We start from the raw sequence: 24,332 nt of genomic DNA on the forward strand, positions 1-24,332 counted from the left end.
GGTGAAGGAGAGATAGTTTTAGGATGGAGGACAGAGTTGTCAAAAGCAGTGGTAGAGAAAGCATGTTACAAGGAAAAGGGGCTAAAGGAGTAAACAAGTTCACCTGATGTCTGTGTGCTGTTTTTCAAAGTGTTTATCTTGTGTCCCTTCACTTTGTGCATTCGCTGAAGTGCAGAGTCAGAAGTGCATTCCACTTATTGAAATCACCACTATGAGAAAGAGCCAAGTTGCAAATGTGTACCCCCTGCAAATGCTTCCCCCAAGAGAAGCTTATATATATACTGATAGGGGTAGGGTGTGGGTGGATTTCAATTAGCAATCAAGGGGTTATAAAGCTTGGCTGGTTAACAGGGCAAAATTCTTAAGTCAGAAACAGACTAGCAAGAGGGCACTAAAGTTAAACGGGCCGTAATTTTGGGTAAGACATGGGAGATAATAAAGCATTGTAATGTGGACAGGTCTACAGACAGTTAAGTAAAAATAACATGTCTTGAGACACATAAGAAAAAAGATAGCAGTGTTTCAGTGGAGTTGCAGCAGTAGGAGCATACCAGAGTTAAGAGACATAGGAGACAGTTTTCACTAATGCGATTCTAGCTGGAGTTGCAGCAGTAGGAGCATACCTGTGGGAGGACAAAGATATTTTCAGATCAGACAGTCAGATGATGAGTGATAAGTGCAGAGTCAGAAGTGCATTCCACTTATAGAAATCGCCACTTTGAGAAAGAGCCAAGTTGCAAATGTATATTCTATTAACTTAGTGCCCTCAAAGTTCTCTATTTTAGCTTTATAATAGAAAAGACAAGTTATTTCCATAGTTTTCTAGCAATAATGCAGTACACAGTACTACAGAACATCATCTTGGCCAATAAACTTAGCTGTTTTCAACCACTAGCAATGAGCTACTATTTTGGGCAAACCTAATTTTGTTTATTTTGTTAGGTAAACTTAGTTTCATAGTAAAACTATTTTTTTTAATTCTCCAAAATATTGTTAACATTCACCTCTATATTTTTTACCATAATGATTTTTATTTAGGAAAACTAGTACCATACAGAGAGTTTGAACATTAATTGTATAATAACAATTGTTGATACAAAGTTATGTTGTAGGTGAGAGTCAATTGACAATTCATAAACCTTTAAGATATTGGTCCAGTCCCAATTCAATTCAATTTGTTCAGGGTTTCATATATATATAAATATGGAGGTAGAGGCCATAATCAATGGTTCCCAAGTGGTGAATGAGTGTAGAAGAGTCAGTTATGGTGTAGGTCAGGTCCATCATTGGGTCCATTATTGGGGAGGGACTCATAATAAATCGGGCTCATGTTGAGCAAGGTGAGATGGGCTTATGTGATGTATGCATAGTGGTCTTTTGAGGATGGCTTATTGGAGGGGGAAGAGTGAGGTAGATGGGACAGGGGTAAGGAAGAGAAAAAAAGGGGGGGGGGGGGAGGGGGTGGCCGTCCCTTACTTTCCTCCCCAACAACAAACTACATATACACAACTCTGAAGAGTTTGTATGCATCTCAGAGGGGGATGACTCTTAATTCGAAGGAATTACCTCTAATTTTGCCTTGCTGTACTGTACAATAATAATATTCATAACAATGCATTTTAACGGTAGGAAATCAATATGCTGCTAGGTTTAAAAACAGAAACAGAGATATTTCATCAGCACACCCTACAGCTCTAACTAATAAGGCCTCCTTTGGACCTATGTGGCAACTGTATTGTACCACAAAGGTAATGCAAGGTACTCTGTGCAATGTCATTTCTTTTAATAGTGCACAAGTACAGTAGGTGCCAACAAACTTACGCTGCAGCACATAACAACACATGTGTCTTGCGTTGTGGTGTGCTGCATTAAAAAAAAAAAAAAGGTGTGGGTCTGTTTTTTCTGTTGCCATGCATTGGGAGCTCCTTCTTGATTAACTGGCAGCCTTGATGCATAATAATGTATTTCAATACATAATAAATCAGTATTAAACCCAAAAACAAAAATATCATATATGGCAGCTTACCAATGCTTGTAGTGGTTGCTTTTGGTTTTTTAGGCTTTTTTTCATTTTCACTTGGTGATCTGTCTAGTAAAACACTTCCTGTCTTAGGGTGTCTCCACTTCATTGGAGGAACAACATTGACACCTTTGGACAGAAGAATTGTCAATCTGGGAGGGTAGTGTTAGATACACTGTTAGATTTAACTAACAAATTCAAGCTGAACTATAGCTAACACTTTTTACAAAGGGATCGTTTTTTTTTCTTTAGGGATAAAGGATTTACATAAATAAAAGCTAATAATTTGTAAGCACCCCTGTTAGTGTTAAATGGTTTCACGTAACCCTCTAACTAACACTTTTGCTAGACAGCTTGGTCTGTTAAAAAAAGTTAAAAAAATAACACACTTACTGGTAGGACTACCAGATGAAAATGAAGGAAAATGCCTAAAAAAGAAAACTAATGCAGTCACCATGTCTAAGAAATGGTAAGATGCAATATGTTACATTTTTGTTTTTGTGTGTAATACAACTGTCTTCTGGACTGTAGCTGATAAATGCTGTGGAACGGTTTCATTTGTTGCTGCTGTATTTTTCTTCATCCTTGTGGGTAACACTGAATATTCATTAATGTAGGAGTGCAACTGCCATCTTTAAGGAGATCACTTTGTAATGCTCATCTATGGAGTCTCTCCAGTGCAGGGGGCAGCCATTTTGGCTGGATTTGAATCAATCTGACAGGGCAGTCAGGTGGGAGGAGGAAGGGGGGTAGCTGACCAGAACGAGAGCTGAGGAAGCATGGGGACCTTTTCTGCACCCACCTACATTGAGTACTGGGATCTATGCTGCACCTGTTTGCTGCTGTGTGTTGGAAGCCTGTGCCTCTGTACCTTTGCTGATGTGGAGTGAACTTTGAGCCGGGAACCAAAGCGCAGGGCTCCTGAGAGACAGGGACAGAGGCACTAGTTGCTTGGACATGTGTTGTAATAGAGACACTCTGTCAGTTTGCTACCACCAGGGACTGAAATTTGCTGTTGTAGGACTACATGGCTTGGTATGCTCACAGGGACTGGGACTGACTGTGGAGAGAGCTGAGACCTATGCACAAAGGCCCCACCAGAGACTTGCTGTTGGACTCTTGAGTTGCTGTTCCAGATGTGAGATATAGAGAAAAACTGCAAATGAAATGTGGTGAAAGATTGCATTAGAGTTTTGGTGAAAGAATGTAGCTGCAGTCCAATGAGAGGCTGTGGTTCAAGATTTGTGGTTGTGCTGTCCAGGTTCATGGTTCCAGACCTGCTGACATCAGGAAGTAGCTTCAATCCACTGTGTTGCAGAATGGACCAACAAGACATGAAGGCCGCTGAGGAGAGAAGGGAAGATGGGCTTGAAGCAAACAGGTGCGTAGGAAAGAGACTGAGCTGCTGCTTCTCCTGCTGTATGGTATAAATCCCTGCCATAGCTGACCAGTGACCACAATCGAGTGAGAACTCCCTCTCCCTGGGAGGGTGTGATTTGGTTTCCTGGCAAAATCAGTGGAATAGGGGGATAGTGGGAAGGGGGTCATAATATTCTGATCTGAACGGCTGGCTATGTGATGCATGGATTATGAAGATTTGGGAGGGGGCTTCCCATAGAGCTAGGCAGCATAGGGAAAAGGAAAATGGTGATTGTATGTGTGTTCCATATGTTCTAAGAAACTTATTAAATCTAAGCTGCTATATTATTTGTTTGAAATCTTAGCAAATATGTTTAAAACACTTATTTTGTTAAAAGAATTGCCACGCAATATATAGAACAAAAGAAAATGGTCTGGTGTTGCCAGTGACACACCTCCATCCCCAAATTAAATGCAAAAAAAAAATAATCACGCCGGTGGGACTTTAAATTAGGTGAGCACAAAAAGGTCAATGAGAGTATACAAAGTAAACATGGTTTATACAATTATTAAACATTTTTTGTGCTCACCTCATTTAAAGTCCCACGGGAGTAATTCTTTTTTGATGCAATATATAGAAAACACTTCTATAATTGCCTATGATTGGTTTTAAAGTGGTTGTAAACACTTACATGCACCCAGTGAAGTGACTAGCTTTAGGTGATACACAGTGATTAAACAAATCCTTCCACATTTGTTGTACCTGCTTATCGGCAGCGCTTTCTCTTCTACAGCCTTTTAAAATACACAGACCAAAGGATTTTTCTCAGCAGCAGAAAAAACACATTTCACAGGGCTATCTTGCTTCCTCGAGAGGATGGTGGAGCAAAAATCTGTACAGATGTATAACACGAGAGTAAGAATTTGTAAGCAGTGCTTAATATTTCCATCATAACAGACCACATTACATATTATGTTCATTGTGTGTTTGTAGAAACTACAAATACTCACTAGAGACACAGCTAAAAATCCACATAGGCCAGATCAGTGCCATGACTTCCTTGGGGGTAAGCGCAAGGGTACATAGAAAGGGCAAGTGGAGAGAGGAAGATTATTCCATGTGGGTCAATGGTATCATTTAAATCTTCTTGTATATAATATAACAATATTGTATTGGCCAACCCATAATGGGTGAATGACTAGAGGCAGTAACGAGTACTTCTACCCACCTGTAACAAGTCAGGGCAGTCCTATCTACTCAAGACCTTATTTTTAGACAAACCTCATCATTACCAGTCCAAATTCAAAACAGCTGATGAATATATTCTTATATCTAGTATAAGCAAAAAAAAAAAAATAATAATAAAACATCAAACCAGATAAAAATGTGCCCCTGCTTAAACTCCTAAATTATGAGTTGATCTTCACCTAAGTTATAATAATAAGTACAATCTTATTTAAATGATACCCTTTGAGAAAGTGACATGACAGTCACGCAACGCGTCAGTGAGGAGAGGCGGGTGACGTTTCGCTTCCCGATCACGGCCGGGATCGGGAAGCATTCGCAGTTTTATGCTTGTTTGACATTGTCTAAATGTAAGTGGAATACTTTTAATGTGTTGGTTTTAAAATACTACACCATGGAGTGCTTCCTCCCCTCTTTTGTATGATCTACATTGCTTGGCTGACTGTCTGGGGTGCCCTGAGAACGGAGTGCATTGTAAGACAGGAGTTCCCTAGGGGAGCTACCATTAAGGGGATCGTGGAACTGATTGGATCATCTTTATTTGCTAACAGGGCTGTTATCATTCAGCCATGAGGTGAGAGGCTGGGGGGACCACATCTTTCTACAGTAATAATACAGTCTCTGACAAAAGTTTTGTCACTTTTCTATTTTGTAGAAACTCCTGCTATTAACCTGACTTTTAATTAAACAATTGGTGTTAGAAATAGCTCATATGAAAAGCTAAAGCCCTCCCAAGTGATGTTTAATGCACTGAAATAAATTAGTTTCACTGAAAAAAGATTTATCATTTAATCAAGACAGACAGGTCAAATTTTGGCAAGACAAAAGTTTTGTCGCCTATACAGAAATTGAACAACTTTACTGAAAATCCAATAATATGTCAGCAAATTTGGTAGTGGTGCTGTGAGATCCAAATTTAATATCTTGTATGACTTCCATGAGCTTGAAGGACAGCATCCATGCGGTTTGGAAAGGATTCATACAATTTATTGATGAAGTCATCAGGAATAACAAAGAAAACAGTCTTGCATGCCTCCCAGAGTTCATCAATATTCTTTGGTTTCGTCTTCCATGCTTCATCTTTCATTCTACACCACATATGATCAATGATATTCATGTCTGGTGACTGGGCTGGCCAATCCTGGAGCATCTTGATCTTCTTTGCCTTAAGGAACTTTGATGTGGAGATGGAAGTATGCGATGGAGCACCATCCTGCTGCAAAATTTGGCCTTTTTTATTGTTGGGAATATAAGAGGTAGCTAAGATTTCTTTTGGTGCAGACAAGACAGAAGAAATGAATCACCGCTCAAGTAGACCTGATTCCAGGTGTATGTTAGTAAATCCTTCAGAGGAGGGGAGTCCCAGGTGCTGGCTAAATGCAAATTGAAGCAAGGTTTGGAACAGGAAAATCTGGATGCCGCACACCGGATAAAGTTGAAAAATCTTCTTTATTGTAAAACTTGGATCATCAAAAATACAGGACAATCAGGCAGATAGTACAGACACAGCTGACGCGTTTTGCACTCTAAATCGAGCACTTACTCATAGCTATGAGTCTATGAGTAAGCGCTCGATTTAGAGTGCGAAACGCGTCAGCTGTGTCTGTACTATCTGCCTGATTGTCCTGTATTTTTGATGATCCAAGTTTTACAATAAAAAAAGATTTTTCAACTTTATCCGGTGTGCGGCATCCAGATTTTCCTGTTCCAAACCTAGCTAAGATTTCTTGGTATTTTAGACTATTGATGTTGCCTTCCACCCTGCAGATCCCTCGCACACCCCCATACTGGATGTAACCCCAGACCATGATTTTGCCTCCACCAAACTTCACTGTTTTCTGGGTAAACCTCGGCTCCATGCGGGTTCCAGTAGGTCTCCTGCAATATTTGTGGCGACTGTGGTGTAATTCAACAGAAGATTCATCTGAAAAATCCACCTTCTGCCACTTTTCCAGAGTCCATCCTTTTAGCAGGCTGTGGCCCTTGGCAAATGCTACACGGTTTTTCAATTGTCTTTTGTTTAGTGCTGGCTTATGGGCACTGATTCTACCATGGAGGCCATTTTGAGACAGAATCCGACAAACTGTTCTGATTGACACAGGGACTTCAGGTGACCAGGTCTCGCTGAGCTCTGCTGCAGTGGAAAATGGGCTGGCCTTGGATTTACGAGCCAACAAACGGTCCTCTCGAGCAGTTGTCTTGCTGGGTCGGCCTGACCTGGCCTTGTCCAAAACGTCTCCAGTCTCTTCAAATCTTTTTTTTATCCTCTGAACTTGACGCTGAGACACATTGAAGGTGTCTGCCACATCAGCAGTGGATCTGGTCTTCAGCCTCTTGATAATCAACACTTAATGCCCCGTACACACGGTCGGATTTTCCGATGGAAAATGTCCGATCGGAGCGTGTTGTCGGAAATTCCGACCGTGTGTGGGCTCCATAGGACATTTTCCATCGGATTTTCCGACACACAAAGTTGGAGAGCAGGAGATAAAATTTTCCGACAACAAAATCCGTTGTCGGAAATTCCGATCGTGTGTACACAAATCCGATGGACAAAGTGCCACGCATGCTCAGAATAAATAAAGAGATGAAAGCTATTGGCCACTGCCCCGTTTATAGTCCCGACGTACGTGTTTTACCGCGTTTAGAACGATCGGATTTTCCGACAACTTTGTGTGACCGTGTGTATGCAAGACAAGTTTGAGCCAACATCCGTCGGAAAAAATCCTAGGATTTTGTTGTCGGAATGTCCGAACAAAGTCCGACCGTGTGTACGGGGCATTAGTCTCCGGGTGAATATTAGGCATGTTTGCAGAGGTCTAGTTGCAGTTGAGAAGGTCTAGTGTACTGGTGTTCTTTTTATACACACCTGAGCCCTAATTGATCCATTATTAGTCACAGGTGAGGCTCATATAACAAGGCGACAACACTTATGTCTTGGCAAAAATTGACTCAATGGGCTTTACCAAGCTGTGAATATTAGAATACTTTTTGTCAGTTTCGTTTTGCACTGAAACATTATTACAAAAGCTGTTGGGATTAAAATGACCCATTTCTTGTAACAAAATCTTGATTAGAAATATATTTTAGTGGCACTTCAGGTCAATTTGTACACAAGCGACAAGACTTTTGTCAGGGACTGTACACTTGAGATTGGTTGCTGGCACTGGAAATTCTTTGATGAACTATCTTTCACTTTCTTGAATTAAGATTGTCACAATTTGGATTGCATCGTCTATGGGACCTTTTTTATTGAGGACACTTTGTTTTCACTATATGAAGCACTTTTTCTTGATTCACATTGGACTTTAATCATTATTATTCATTATAATAATTTTCTTTACACTTATGCGGAGCTTTGCATGTCATCAAATGCTCTTTACTTATTAATTTTATATTGATGTTGCACAGATTGCACATTTGCACCTTCAATATACACTTGTAATTGTTATTTGTGTTTCTAGTGTGTTTTATAATTATTTATTGTTATTTATATCTATTTCAAACCAATTTACTTGCACAATGTTTTCATGAATTTATTAGTGTGCACCATATGATTATGTTTTATTTGATCCTATTTATTTTTAGAAAATTACCATTTATTTTCACTTAATATTAGAAGACATTTGTTCTTCTCCTGGATATTATCTATCACTAGTGGCCAGTTTGGGAGTGGGGTATTTTGGATTCATTCTTTGATGTAACAATGGTTCATCATAATCTTTGGTTACACAATGTGATGGAAGATTAATTGTAAGACACAATTATTACCGTATATACTCAAGTATAAGTCGATCCGAGTATAAGTTGAGGACCTAATTTACCACAAAAAAATGGGAAAAACTTATTGACCCGAGTATAAGACGAGGGTGAGAAATGCAGCAGCTACTGTAAGTGGAAAAAAGGGGATCAACAATGCCCATCTGCAGCTGTATACCTCCCTTTGTCCAGTGCATGGGTCCTGTGCATGCGTCATGGGTCCTGTGCATATGTGCATGTGTCATGTGTATATGTGCATGTGTCATGTGTCCTGTGTATATGTGCATGTGTCATGTGTCCTGTGTATATGTGCATGTGTCATGTGTATATGTGCATGTGTCATGTACCTGTGTCCTGTGTATATGTGCATGTGTCATGTACCTGCGTCCTGTGTATATGTGCATGTGTCATGTACCTGTGTCCTGTGTATGTGTGCATGTGTCATGTACCTGTGTATGTGTACCTGTGTGCTGTGTATGTGTGCATGTGTCATGTGTATATGTACCTGTGTGCATGTGTCTGTGTGCATGTGTCTGTGTGCATCCTACCTGTGTCCTGTGCATCCTCCGTGGGCCGCTCTGCACCGATCAGCGTGTGCGGCGGCCATTCACTGTTCCAAAGCCGCGCCTCCTCCTCATCCATGATAGGCAGAAAACTCCATTTCCCAGCAGTCAGCAGTCAGCCTATCACGGGCATTCTCTCATCCTCATACCACGGACGAGGATGAGAGAATGTCCGTGATAGGCTGTACACTGAGTACCTATCACAGACGAGGAGGCGCAGCTTTTGAACAGTGAGAGGCTGCCGAGTGCTATGTAGCACACGCTGGCCGCCGTCTGCCTGAATGACACACTGATCATGTAGGCAGACGGCGGTGACTCGAGTATAAGTCGAGGGGGGCACTTTCAGCCCCAAAAAAGGGGCTGAAAATTTCGACTTATACTCGAGTATATACGGTATTTGGATTTTCCGTATTGAATCTCCATTATACTTGGTTTTACATTTTTAGTTGATTTTAAATATCATTTTTTAGTAAGCGCCACATATTATACCACTTTGTACAATCTTATTTAAAGCCTAGCTCTGGGCAGTAATAAAAGTGTGCCCCCAGCTGATGAATAGTATATTGCTCATTTTCCTTGGGGGTAATCTAAGAGTAATGTCTAGTACACACAGGCCTAATGTTGGGAGACATCTGCTGGTTTAATAAAAACGTCTGAAATTCGGCCCGTGTGTATGTCAGCTGGAAAACCCGCAGCAGACCGGCTCCCAATCAGCGCTCTCAGCCAATGACTAAGATCGCTGACCAGAGTGTTCTGGTGGGGGGGCCGTGCCCCTGTCAGAACAGAACAGCTCAGCAGGGGGAGATTGCTGTACTACGTCGGACTGTTCCAACTGGAGCTGTCAGTTTTTTTTTGTTCAACCCACAAGGCTTCTGGCTGAGTGGGGGAATGGATCATTGGCTGTCACAGGACAATAAAGAGAATTATCCCTGCTGCTGGAATTGCTGTGTTGTGATAGACTGTGATTGATTTCTGCCCTGCTCTAGCACCTGATTTCTGTATTACCTGTAAACAGATATAGCTACACAGCACACATACAGCAATATATCTCAGCAAGGATCTGTGCATTTACTTGATCCTTAAAATGAAGCTGATTTGGGACAGGTATCTGCTTTACTCAAACACATAATTAAACCTTCCTTGTAGTTTAAAGAAATTTATAAAGCTAACAAGGTCGAAATTATATTTTTTATGATATGAGGTATAGGATGAAGTGAGATGCACAACAGCAAAACAGTGTGCTTGAAAAGCTAAAAAATGTATAAAAGCTACAAGAGACTGACAAATGTTATTCTCTTCTATAAAGTATTAATACAAAGAAGTCAATTCAAGAGCTATATAGCTTCACTATTCCCAACAAGGAATTCATATTAGCACCTAAGTCACAAACAGATAGCAAGATACCACAATTCAGATAAACTACAGCTCATTGTTCAACATCTACCAGACATACTAAAGGACTTTCAAGATTATACTATTCAAGGTGCTCATCACTTAGTGAACCACTTATTAGGCTCGGGATAGCAGAAAGAAATTAAGGTTTTAAGTAAGCGCTGGTTTTTAGCTCGAAACGCGCTACCATCTATTGTTCCTGCGCCTGTGATACTGTTAGGATGCTAAAATAAAGATAGAGGAGTGCAGCGAATTCTAGACTTTTTCCATTTTGCACACTTATTAGACTCATACAGAGGTATGGGGTGCCAAGGTGCAAGATGCCTTTGTAGAAAGCACAGCATAAATTAAGGCAGAAACAGCCGCAGAAGCAAAATTGAGGGTTTTAGAACAAGCTGTGACTGCGAGTGATGTAGACAGTATCAGTCCTGAAAATACAGAAGACCTCAGAGCACAATAAGGGCCCTTTCACACAGGCAGACTGATCGGGTCTGCCTTTCAGTTTAGGCAGATCCGATCAGACCCATCAGTCTCCTCTATGAAGCAGCGGGTGTCAACCGACATGGCTGATCCGATCCTGGCGAATCGGATGGCAGTGGGTGTGAATGGACAGGTGGTCCATTTACATCTGACCACCCATAGAGGAGGAGAGCAGGCTGTGTCTATGTCTGCTCTGCATAAGCGGAGAAGACATGGACTAGCCATTCATCTGCTCAGCAAGGATCAGCAGACAGATTCCCCGCTGAGCAGGCAGACTCCAACGGAACTTGCTCAGTATGTAATTATACTGTAGATATATCTTAGGCCAGGGAAGCAGGCTCTCAGTTACCTCTGATGCTCCTCATGACACCGACGTTCTTTCAGCGCATCAACCTCCCAAAACTACTGTGACTAATCATTGATGTAACAGGCTTGTTGTTCTCTCGACCCATCAAGCTTAACCCCCACATTATACCACACCATCTAAGTTCCATACTACAGAGTGACAGACTATTGACTCAGATGTCATGTCAGGTGACTACATCCCATCACTTGACAACAATGCTAAAATCATGATTCTGCTGGGTGACAACATCCTGTGAGTACTGAAGGTACATCAGCAGCACATTAGTCGGAATAGCCAAGACTGTCTGGACTCCAGACTGTCATCATCTGCAGCAAGCCTGCATATTCTACAAATGACCAGAAATCCTAGAATAATATGCTACTCCACAATGCTGAAAGTCGTCAGTTCATGGACTGTATAAATAATGACTGTATACACTGCAAGCCAAGGATATGTGTGTGAGCCGCTCAGGCTGTATGAGAATGAAGTCCTGTGTCCACCCCTGTGAGTGCTGGCCAGGAAGGGAGGTGGTCTATGCTCCAGACAATGGTAGAAATTGACTAAGTGTCCCAGGAGCCGCACATCAATTCGAGATCTGCTGTACAATAGTGAATGGCAGTCTCAACCTGGACCTCCGCCAGGCCAGACCCTCAAAGTGATTCATTCCACCCAATGGAGCTTACTCATGGGGATAGCCTATATGGACTGTATACAGTTATCTACTTCAGGAGATGCTACATAGTGGCTCACAGAAGACCAGCTGCAACCTCAAGCTAGTTCTGTAAACTTGGAAACTACACCTGTCAACTGCAAAACAGTAACATCCTTCCACTTATGTTGATGGTGATCCAAAGACTTTGATTCTACATTCTTGCAATAGAGTCTTGACCTAACCTGCAACTTAGCTGCAGATTTGTCCACGCTGACCCAAACTGATGCAGCCAACGACAGCAAAAAAATCCAAGAAACTCATTAGAGTTATCTACACTATTCATTGTTCAAGAACATCCCTCTTCTTGCAAGCTGGAAGCAGAGCCTCCTAAAATGGACTTGTCAAGAAGTTCTTTTAACCAACTAAAAAGACAATGCTAGTTCAACTTATAAGGAACATTAAAAGCCTTCTCATCTTTTCAGAAGTGACCTAAAGTCTTTGTGGACTTCCCCATTATGCTTAAAGTTTACAAAAGACTTATCTTGGTCTTCATCATTCTCTTTTGGACGTATGTATATATGTTTCCAGTCTCTACCCAACTGAACAAACTTGGATCTGCCCTGTTTACTCTTGATGCATGGTTGTTCTGTTACAAAAAGTAAGGTATTGGAAGTGTTGCCTTCCTCTTCTGAAGACCTGCATATTCAGTGGAATTGCTCAATGTTCTCCAAGAGAATCATTTGAGATGTCTACAAACAATAACGTTGCTATTGTTTGTTGCAGTGCTTTGTTTTGTGTTGGTCAGGTCCTAACAAAAATCATCCACATTCCTAACCTAATTTATGTTATGTTTATAATAGTGAAATCTAAATATTTCAGATGTGGAGTGTTGTTTTGCACATTTTATGTGTTATATTATTGCTGCAATGTACTACATTATATTATTGAATAGTGGTATCGACTAATGTGAGGTGGAAGTAGCAGCAGCCTGTTTATTTTGTGCTTTGGTATGTTCCCCTGTAACTCCTCACCCCTCCTGTTTTGTCTCTAGTAGTACAGTCTTTAGATCGACTCCCCCTACTCCTTTATGCTTGCTCAGAATAGTTAAATTTTCATCACAAAGACAGGGCATAGGAATCTCATTGTCTTACTCTTCAAAGGACTGGAAACACATCCTATGTACTTTACTTTTGTAGGCAAAGCTATGATGAATTCAACTTTTGCATCCTTTTGAAAAGTTCAGCTGTCTGTTGATTCTGCTCAGACTTCAAATGGCCATACTGTCCAGACAAACTGAAAAATAAATCTATGCCATTGTATAAAGTGAGACTGGAAATAGAACAAAAAAACACAAAGATTACTTACCAGGTCTCATTGGTCTGAAATTTAACTGAATGTTCAATACTAGAGTTGGGTGAATGATTCAGCCCGAGCATGAGTTCGGGCCAAACATTGGCTGTTCGCCCGTTCAACAATCACCCAAATTACCAGGGCGTTCGACTGTTTGTTCGGCCTGCTGAATCAGTGTTGCCAACCGTCAGTATGTTTACTGGCAGCCAGTAAAAAATGGCCACTTTTCTCCTGCCAGTAAATGCCAGTAAAAGAAAAAGGTTGCAGTAAAAAATATGGTCGTGATGGCTGGCACAGAACTGCGCATGTGTTGTTCCAGTCCAGAGTTGACTGAGGCCATCTGAGTGCCTGCTACAGTGGCGCTGGTGGGGGATAGGTTTGGTGGAGGTGGTGCCTGAGCATGTCATGTGATGTCATGGTGCAAGGAAGCCGAGCGAAGTGGCCGGAGCCTCATGTGTGGGTCTGCGGGACGAGACAAAGGCAAGTCGTGAGCAGGACTGCCAGTGCTGTTTGGACCGGAGTAGACTGAAGGGACCACCTGGTGTGGAGAGAGAATGTCACTGTGATTCTGGAGGGGACATGTCATGTTGATGAGATGTCATCATCTGTGCTGCGCACTACTGTCAGTGTCACTGTGAGAGTCAATTTCATGTGTGTGTGCAGCCCATTCTAATTTCTTGCCTGTCCTGTCCTGTCTCTGAGCTACTTACTTACTATATCAAAAATAAATATAATAATTAATAATAATACTACTAATAATATATCAATAAATAAAATAATTTCAATCTGGTAGGTTGGCAACACTGTGCTAAGTGATCACAATGCACTATGCCACCACACAAAGCATTGAAAGCCCTGATTGGCTGAAGCAATGAAAGTTTTGCCCAATCAGGGCACAGAGCACTGTCAGAGCCATGATTAGAGAAAGTAATGATAACTCTATCAATCATGGCACATTGCTCTTAGTCCCGTCCCACACTATAAAAATATTCTCCCCATAGCAACCATTTGCAGTGTGATATTGACGTGGAGAGAGATAGAACAGGGCTCTGTTCAGTGCTGCTAGTGAGTTTGTGTGCTATAGTGTGCTACTGTGATTCTATTGTCAGTGTAGAATATCAGTTTAGTGTGAATCTAGTAATAGTTCAGTGTGAGTGTAGTGTGATCATTCATTGTTACTTTAGTGTCAGTTTAATTTGTCAGGGCAGGTTATCTGCAGTGTATTTCAGTGCATTATTGCACGTTTAACGCAGTATATATCAGTGTGTTACTGCACATTTAACGCAGTATATATCAGTGCATTACCGTATGTTTAATGCAAAATATATCAGTGCGTTACTGCACATTTAACGCAGTATATATCAGTGCATTCATGCACGTTTAACGCAGTATATATCAGTGTGTTACTGCATGTTTACTGCAGTATTTATCAGTGCGTTACTGAATGTTTAACGCAGTATATTTCAGTGTGTTACTGCATGTTTAACGCAGTATATTTCAGTGTGTTACTGCATTTTTAACACAGTATATACCAATGCATTACTGCATGTTTAGCGCAGTATATTTAAGTGCGTTGCTGCATGTTTAACGCTGTATATATCAGCGTGTTACTGCAGATTAACGCAGTATATATAAATGCATTACTGCATGTTTAAGGCAGTACATATCAGTGCATTACTGCATGTTTAATGCAGTATACAGTATATCAGTGCATTACTGCACGTTTAATGCAGTATATATCAGTGCATTACTGCACTTTTATCACAATATATATCAGTGCGTTACTGCACATTTAATGCAGTATACAGTGGGGACGGAAAGTATTCAGACCCCCTTAAATTTTTCACTCTTTGTTATATTGCAGCCATTTGCTAAAATCATTTAAGTTCATTTTTTTCCTCATTAATGTACAAACAGCACCCCATATTGACAGAAAAACACAGAATTGTTGACATTTTTGCAGATTTATTAAAAAAGAAAAACTGAAATATCACATGGTCCTAAGTATTCAGACCCTTTGCTCAGTATTTAGTAGAAGCACCCTTTTCATCTAATACAGCCATGAGTCTTTTTGGGAAAGATGCAACAAGTTTTTCACACCTGGATTTGGGGATCCTCTGCCATTCCTCCTTGCAGGTCCTCTCCAGTTCTGTCAGGTTAGATGGTAAACATTGGTGAACAGCCATTTTTAGGTCTCTCTAGAGATGCTCAATTGGGTTTAAGCCAGGGCTCTGGCTGGGCCATTCAAGAACAGTCACGGAGTTGTTGTGAAGCCACTCCTTCGTTATTTTAGCTGTGTGCTTAGGGTCATTGTCTTGTTGGAAGGTAAACCTTTGGCCCAGTCTGAGGTCCTGAGCACTCTGGAGAAGGTTTTCGTCCAGGATATCCCTGTACTTGGCCGCATTCATCTTTCCCTCGATTGCAACCAGTCGTCCTGTCCCTGCAGCTGAAAAACACTCCCACAGCATGATACTACCACCACCATGCTTCACTGTTGGGACTGTATTGGACAGGTGATGAGCAGTGCCTGGTTTTCTCCACACATACCGCTTAGAATTAAGGCCAAAAAGTTCTATCTTGGTCTCATCAGACCAGAGAATCTTATTTCTCACCATCTTGGAGTCCTTCAGGTGTTTTTTTGCAAACTCCATGCAGGCTTTCATGTGTCTTGCACTTCCGTCGGGCCACTCTGCCATAAAGCCCCGACTCGTAGAGGGCTGCAGTGATGGTTGACTTTCTACAACTTTCTCCCATCTCACGACTGCATCTCTGGAGCTCAGCCACAGTGATCTTTGGGTTCTTCTTTACCTCTCTCACCAAGGACCTTCTCCCCCCGATAGCTCAGTTTGACCGGACGGCCAGCTCTAGGAAGGGTTCTGGTCATCCCAAACATCTTCCATTTAAGGATTATGGAGGCCACTGTGCTCTTAGGAATCTTAAGTGCAGCAGATCTTTTTTGTAACCTTGGCCAGATCTGTGCCTTGCCACAATTCTGTCTCTAAGCTCATCAGGCAGTTCCTTTGACCTCATGATTCTCATTTGCTCTGACATGCACTGTGAGCTGTAAGGTCTTATATAGACAGGTGTGTGGCTTGTCCAATCAGTATAATCAAACACAGCTGGACTCATATGAAGGTGTAGAACCATCTCAAGGATGATCAGAAGAAATGAACAGCACCTGAGTTAAATATATGAGTGTCACAGAAAAGGGTCTGAATACTTAGGGCCATGTGATATTTCAGTTTTTCTTTTTTAATAAATCTGCAAAAATGCCAACAATTCTGTGTTTTTCTGTCAATATGAGGTGGTGTGTGTAAAAACAATAACTTAAATGATTTTAGCAAATGGCTGCAATATAACAAAGAGTGAAAAATGTAAGGGGGTCTGAATACTTTCCGTCCCCACTGTATATCAGTGTGTTACTGCATGTTTAACGCAGTACATTTGAGTGTGTTACTGCACGTTTAACACAGTAACACGTTACTGCACGTTTAACGCAGTATATATCAGTGCGTTACTGCATGTTTAGCACAGTATATTTCAGTGCGTTACTGCACATTTACCACATTATATTGCAGTGCATCAGTGCAGTTTTACTGCAGTATATTGTAGTGTGTCAGTGGAGTTTGTGTAGTGAGTACTCAAGTTAAACTGCACCAAACACTACTTTCCATTGATTAAAGTGCATACACATACAAATTTCCACATCTTTATTACATTTTGTTAAAAGGTGCCCCCCCATCATGTCTGAGAGGCAGACATTCCCATGGTACTGTGAGGTGGCCACAGGCAAAGGTGGACGTGGTCTGTCCTCAGGCAGAGCATCATTTCCTCTGTTTAGTAATGTTGTCCATGCCATCCAGCCACAGCATGCAGAAGAAGTGGTGGACTGGCTTACCAAACCATCATCATCCTCCTCATCCTGTCACCCATGCAGAGACTAGTGCGCAGTCCACTGCAGCTGCCGGAGTGGTTTATTCTGCCTTTTTGTCCACAGCTATTCCTGCCATAGCCCCAGCATCAGGCATGGAGGAGTTAGGTGAGTTATTTGAACACAGCATCAGCCATTTGCTCCTTGATGATGCACAGCCATTACTTGGTTCCAATCTTGGTTCTGAGGTTTAGGAAGGTGGGAAAATGAGCCCTACCGAGATGGAAGAACACTTGTAAGCAACAAATTAGCAGTCATGTTCCCCCAGCCACAGTGTATTGCCAAGTTGTCTCCAGTGAAAATGAGGATGGAGGGGATGATGATGATGATGATGATGATGAGGTCACTGATGCGACTTGGGTGCCTGGTAGAGCAGAGGAGGAAAGTGAGGGTGAGGCACAACCTCAAACAGGCAGCCATCATGGAAGAGAAGAGAGCAGCCACCTTATTCCACCAGATTGTGGAGCTGTTATCTCCCGGCCAACTTCCCACAGCTCAGCTGTTTGGACTTTTTTAGCACCTGTGCAGCTGATCGCACTGTTGCAGTTTGCAAACTTTGCCTCAAGCACAACAAGCATGGCAAAAACACCAGACATTTGGGTACCACATGCTTGAAAAGGCATTTAACCTCCCACCACTGAGCCCATTGGCAAGAGCACCTGAAAGACACACAAAAGGAATGCAATTCTGCTCCTCCTCACTCCTCACCTTTCCGGTCTACCCCCACTATATTAATGACCTCTGAGCAGCTTCCACTGACAGGGATGATGGTATAGTGCGGTCATGAGACTAGACCACTGGCCAGAACTTGCCCAACATGCAATATAGCTGCTGGGCTGCTCTGCATCCAGCATCCTTTCCAAATGGCCATTCAGTGCTGCCGGAGGTTTTGTGACAGATAAGAGAGCACGTCTGTCCACAGACTCCGTGGACCAGCTAACATTTCTCAAAATGAATCTGTCCTGGATTAGCAGCAGCTATCAAGCCCCTGATGCCGATGTTGCTGATTAAGTGCTTTCTGGATCTCAAATCTCTGAAAGACTGTCTAGGTTGCCTAACTTTGTGGGTGTTGATTTCATCTGGAAGAAATTTTTTGGTGTAGGTTTCATGGGCACAATTAACACCCAAGGGCCAATTTTTTAGCACCTGTTTGACAGGTGCATATCATTGTAATGTTTGACAGCAATGCCAATTCTTGCTTTCATCAAGAGTACCTCTATAGGGTTATGGTGTGAAGGCACCACTGACACCCAAATAAGAATTTTTCTGCACCTATTTGACGGGTGCATATCATTGCAATTTTTGACAGCAAGGCCAATTCTTGCTTTCATCAAGAGTACCTCTATAGGGTTACGGTGTGAAGGCACCACCAACACCCAAAGCCCAACTTTTCTGCAGTTGTTACTTCTATCCAAAGTCTGCGAAAAAGAGACACCAGAATTTATCCTAAAAATCTCTAAACTTGTTCCAAGTGCACTAAATTGTGGCATCATCATACAGACTTGCTTCCCAAGAAGTTGTTTATAAAATAAAGAAAGCTTGGATGGAAAATGTAATTTTTTATATATGTCATTATTGCTGCAGCATGTTCTATAAATGATACAAATTTGCCACTTTACAGGCAGACTAAGGCGACCCCCAGGCACTATATTTAAAGGAAATTTTTTGTTTTATTGTTATTTCTCATTTTGATGGTTTCACTTTAAGCATCAGTCATGTTTTTTACAAACTTTTTTTTCATTGATGTCCCCCAGGGCAGTACCCGGACCCCCATAACCATTGTATACCCAATTACTTGCATATAAGCCTTCAAAATGGGCACTTTTGATTTTTCCAGTTCGGGTCCCATAGACTTCCATAGGGTTTGTTATTTGGTTCCGAACGTTTTGCTGCAAACTGAACAGGGGGATGTTTGGCCCATTCCTATTCAATACCCTGCCTACTTAGCACAGTTGAGGGAAGCATTTTAGTTTGCATTTTTCAGCATTGCTTTGGAATTTTGTTTAATCACCTGTTTAAGTGTATAAACCTGTAAATTGTCATTATTATATTATACAACATGGGCTTTAGAAACATTAAAATGATTGAATTTATGTGTGTATGACCTTACCCAGAATGATCTCATAAACATATAGTAGTATACTCCTAGAATGATGTAATACAGCTAAAACAGATGAAATTTCTCAGACTGATATTTTACACTAAAAGGTATAAAATATCAGAACTGCATCATACAAAAGGAGTATGAAAAATCTCTGAAAACACTGTTATACAGATTTTAGACAGGAGGGACAATGAACATTTTCAGAATGATGTCATATTGCAAAGTAATACTGGGAGATCTAGGGACGTGAAATGTATTACATTTAGCACGAGTCATTTTATCCGTGCTTATAAAAACATCATGTACAAAATCCACTGGACATTAGTGTAAAAATGAATGTGTACACAAACTTGCTGGTGGATTTTCAAAAGATTTCCACATATTTACATAAATACAGGTTGATAAATGAACCATGTTATTCCTTTCTAGAGTGATAATAAAACATAATCAGAACCATGAGTGGAGGAATATTTTAAAGTAGTTTTCTCTTAAAAACTCTAATTTCACATGTTAATAGGGCACCTGTCATGCTTTATGTAAATGAGTACAAATGTTCACATTTACAAAATGTGCAAAAAAAATGTGACACTTGTGGTGCCATTCACTGTTAATGGAACCCCAAATACAGCAATCCTGAGGTGTCGTTCACATTTAAACGTGCAATGCATTTATGTACGTTTTGTGCACGTTTTCATGCTGTATGCACGACTATTCTACACACGACAAATGCACCAAAGTAGCTCATGCAGCTTTTGGAGCATTGAGCTTTGTGCGTTTTAAGCACTTGTTTGTTGAGAATTTTTCCACGTGGAAAAAATGTGCATCTGCTTGCTTTTGGGGTGCCATTAAAACTGAATGGTACCGCAAGCACGACATGTGTTTTTCACGCGTTTCGTAAACACGCATAAAATGCACACATCGGTATTAAGCCTAGGTGATTGGCAGCAAGATCTTCAGGTATTTATATACGGCAGAGTTTATTGTTTTCAGTCATCCCTGTCTGGTGAATTTGCAGTAAAATAAGAGCATCATCAATATATATATAATCACATAGTATAGATAGAAACACAATTTTAGTAACCATAAAATTGTTTGTATTAAGCACAGAGGGGCTGAATGTCTCTGTGTACTGTCAGGGAAGGTGGGGTGCATGCTGTGGTGGCTCCATAGAGACCTTGCTTGTAAAAGGAGCCATCACAGAAACAAATGTACTAAAAGGAAAGGAGTGTAAACAAAATAAATGAACAGATAACGTAAGTAGCTATTTGATAAGAATTGTTCCCAAATGGGTTTGGTAACAGTTTAAACCGCCTGCGAGTTCCTTGTATTTCTTGGAGACTCTATGCTATGAACCTGCTATAGCCATTACAACTGGCTTCCTACTCCCCCTGTTGGATTTTTGTAATTTACTTTCAATTATGTAGAATGAAGCAAGAGATGCTGAAATATTTAAAGGTAGGTGGGAACACCAGAGATCCTCAAATGAACAGAGAGTCAGTAATCATCGCAAGGAGATCTCACTGTTTTAATATCCAATATATTAAAGAAGCTACGGAGTTACACAAATTGTTAGGGTGCTACCCATAGGCGTGTGCAGCCTTTTGCATTAGGGTGTGCACCCCAAAGCTCAAACATACATACACACATATCACAGTATTTCACAAAAGTGAGTACACCCCTCACATTTTTGTAAATATTTTATTATATCTTTTCATGTGACAACACTGAAGAAATGAAACTTTGCTACAATGTAAAGTAGTGAGTGTACAGCTTGTATTACAGTGTAAAATTGCTGTCCCCTCAAAATAACTCAACACACAGCCATTAATGTCTTAACCACTGGCAACAAAAGTGAGTACACCCCTAAGTAAAAATGTCCAAATTGGGTCCAACTAGCCATTTTCCATCCCCAGGGTTATGTGACTCAATAGTGTTACAAGGTCTCAGGTGTGAATGGGGAGCAGCTGTGTTAAATTTGGTGTTTTCACTCTCACTCTCTCATACTGATCACCGGAAGTTTAACATGGCACCTCATGGCAAAGTACTCTGAGGATCTGAAAAAAATAATTGTTGCTCTACATAAGGAGCACCTAGGCTATAAGAAGGTTGCCAAGACCCTGAAACTGAGCTGCAGCATGGTGGCCAAGATCATACAGCAGTTTAACAGGACATGTTCCACTCAGAACAGGCCTCGCCATGGTCGACCAAAGAAGTTGAGTGCACGTGCTCAGCGTCATATCCAGAGGTTGTCTTTGGGAAATAGATGTATGAGTGCTGCCAGCATTGCTGCAGAGGTTGAAGGGGTGGGGGGTCAGCCTGTCAGTGCTCAGGCCATATGCCGCACACTGCATCACATTGGTCTACATGGCTGTCGTCCCATAAGGAAGCCTCTTCTAAAGATGATGCCCACAAACAGTTTGCTGAAGACAAGCAGATTACTGGAACCATGTCCTGTAAACTGATGAGACCAAGATAAACGTATTTGGTTCAGATACTGTCAAGCGTGTGTGGTGGCAACCAGGTGAGGAGTACAAAGACAAGTGTGTCTTGCCTACAGTCAAGCATGGTGGTGGGAGTGTCATGGTCTCAGGCTGCATGAGTGCTGCCGGCACTGGGAGCTACAGTTCATTGAGGGAACCATGAATGCCAACATGTACTGTGTCATACTGAAGCAGAGCATGATCCCTCTCCCTTCGGAGACTAGGGCAGTATTCCAACATGATAATGACCCCAAACACACCTTCAAGACAACCGTTGCCTTGCTAAAGAATCTGAGGGTAAAGGTGATGGCCTGGTCAAGCATGTGTCCAGACCTAAACCCTATTGAGCATCTGTGGGACATTCTCAAATGGAAAGTGGAGGAGCGCAAGGTCTCTAACATCCACCAGCCCTGTGATGCCATCATGGAGTAGTGGAAGAGGACTCCAGTGGCAACCTGTGAAGCTCTGGTGAACTCCATGCCCAAGAGGGTTAAGGCAGTGCTGGAAAATAATGGTGGCCACACAAAATATTGACACTTTGGGCCTAATTTGGACATTTTCACTTAGGGGTGTACTCACTTTTGTTGCCAGCGGTTTAGACATTAGACATTAATGGCTGTGTGTTGAGTTTTTTTGAGGGGACAACAAGTTTACACTGTTATACAAACTGTACACTCACTACTTTACATTGTAGCAAAGTGTCATTTCTTTAGTGTTGTCACATGAAAAGATATAATACAATATGAGGGGTGTACTTAGTTTTGTGAGATACTGTACATACACACACACACTCTTAAAAATAAATGTAAGCAAACATTTTGTAACGTATTAATACATGGACAGTGTCAGTAGAGCAGTGGACATATCAGTGGGGCAGAGATTGGTGTCAGCAGGGCAAAGATTGGTGTCTGTAGTTTTTTATTTTTTTTTACAGTGGATATTGGATGATGTCAGTCAGTACAGCAGTGCATGTGTCAGTAGGGTAGACGTTGGTGTCAGCATGCCAATGGATGGTGTCAGTCAGTAGAGCAGTAGATGTGTCAGTAGGGCAGAGTTTGGTATAAGTAGAACAGTGGATGGTGTCAGTCCATAGGGCAGAGGACCATGTCACTAGAGCAGTGGACGCTGTTAGTAGGGCAGGGATTGGTGTCAGTAGTTTTTTTATTTTTTTTATTTTATTATATTTTACAATTTAATTTTTTTGCATAATTTTTTACAATATTATTTATTATTATTTTTTACGGTCTTTTAGGAGCCCCATTGGGGGGCTTTGCTGAAATATCAGGGGTTTTTAGACAAAGGAGGGGGCTGAGGACAGAGATTCCCCAGTCCAATTCTCTGCAGCCTCAGCTGCACTGGACAGTGAATGAATGGGAAGTGCTCTGTGCTGAGCGACTTCTTGTTCATTCACAAACTGAAGCAAAGTTTACTATACTTTGGTTATGAATAGTGAGTGATCGGTACTGATCACTAGCTGTGTTCATTCAGAAAAGGAAAGGGCTAATAAATTACATATTTACTGGCCCCTTCTCCGTCTCTTGATCCTGAAACATCCCCCTGTGTGCCAGCAGCCAGCAGGAGAGGAGAAGAAGGAAGCTAGCAGCATTGCAGGGGAAGGGGGGGGGGGGCTAGCAGCAGGGGGAATATGTACCGCACAGGGTGATTAGGGTGTGCCCAGGCACACCACGCACACCACATGTGCACACCTATGGTTCTACCTATAACTAAAACAACACTTTTGGGTGGACTAGTTCTTTCATTGAAATGATTACTTCATGCAGATAAACCATAGCAAAATGGTCTTCTTAGCTTGTATTACCTAGCTCAATTTTTTAAATTTGAAAATGTCTATTCAGCCATATTGCATAAATGTTGTATATTGTGGGTATTTATTGTGTACGTCTAGGAAATCTTAATCTTGCCTTAATGTAAAAAGCCCAGTCCGTGAATTCATGGATGGGAATGAGTATAAGGTGGAGGTGCACAGCTTTCACATCTTACAGCCGGTTGTTATCTAAAGACTAGCAGCTTGCTTTGCTGTTATTGAGAAGTCCTGGAGGTAAAATGTAAATGTTCTCCATCTGCATGGAAGAAATGGGGATGATTTCCTGTTAATAGCAGACAGACACTGCTAGCACGCAGATACTGCAGGCTGAATAACAGCACTGTGAACATTATTAGCTGACCTCTCCTTGCCACACTTAATGCTGCCTTCTCATGTTTACTGACATCTGCTGAAACTGTTAAGGGCAAATCTGGCATTTCTTACAACAATTTCAAAAAGTATGCTATGAAATAGATGTAGATATTAGACAGCAGCAAAGCTCAGCATTTGCAGTTTGTGTGTAACAGGATGGGTAATCGGCCAAAAAGACCAGACAGAGAATAACTGTAAATTGCAGCTTACTAAACAAGTTTACTAAACAGGTGCAAAGTTGGAATAAACAATACAAAACAGGGTCATAATGAGGAAGAGCATGCATTCTCTGGAACAATACAAAACAAATGAAATTATGACAACTGCACAAACATGGACTCTTCACTGCATTGTCTCTGTGGCATAGTCAGGGTAACATGGCATCATAGCATAGTCTCTATAAGACTATATAACAACAAAAAATCATTACTTCAGTAAATAAAGTACAAAACA

This window comes from Aquarana catesbeiana, linkage group LG06, assembly GCF_042186555.1.
Source record: "Aquarana catesbeiana isolate 2022-GZ linkage group LG06, ASM4218655v1, whole genome shotgun sequence".
In the NCBI taxonomy this organism is placed as follows: Eukaryota; Metazoa; Chordata; class Amphibia; order Anura; family Ranidae; genus Aquarana; species Aquarana catesbeiana.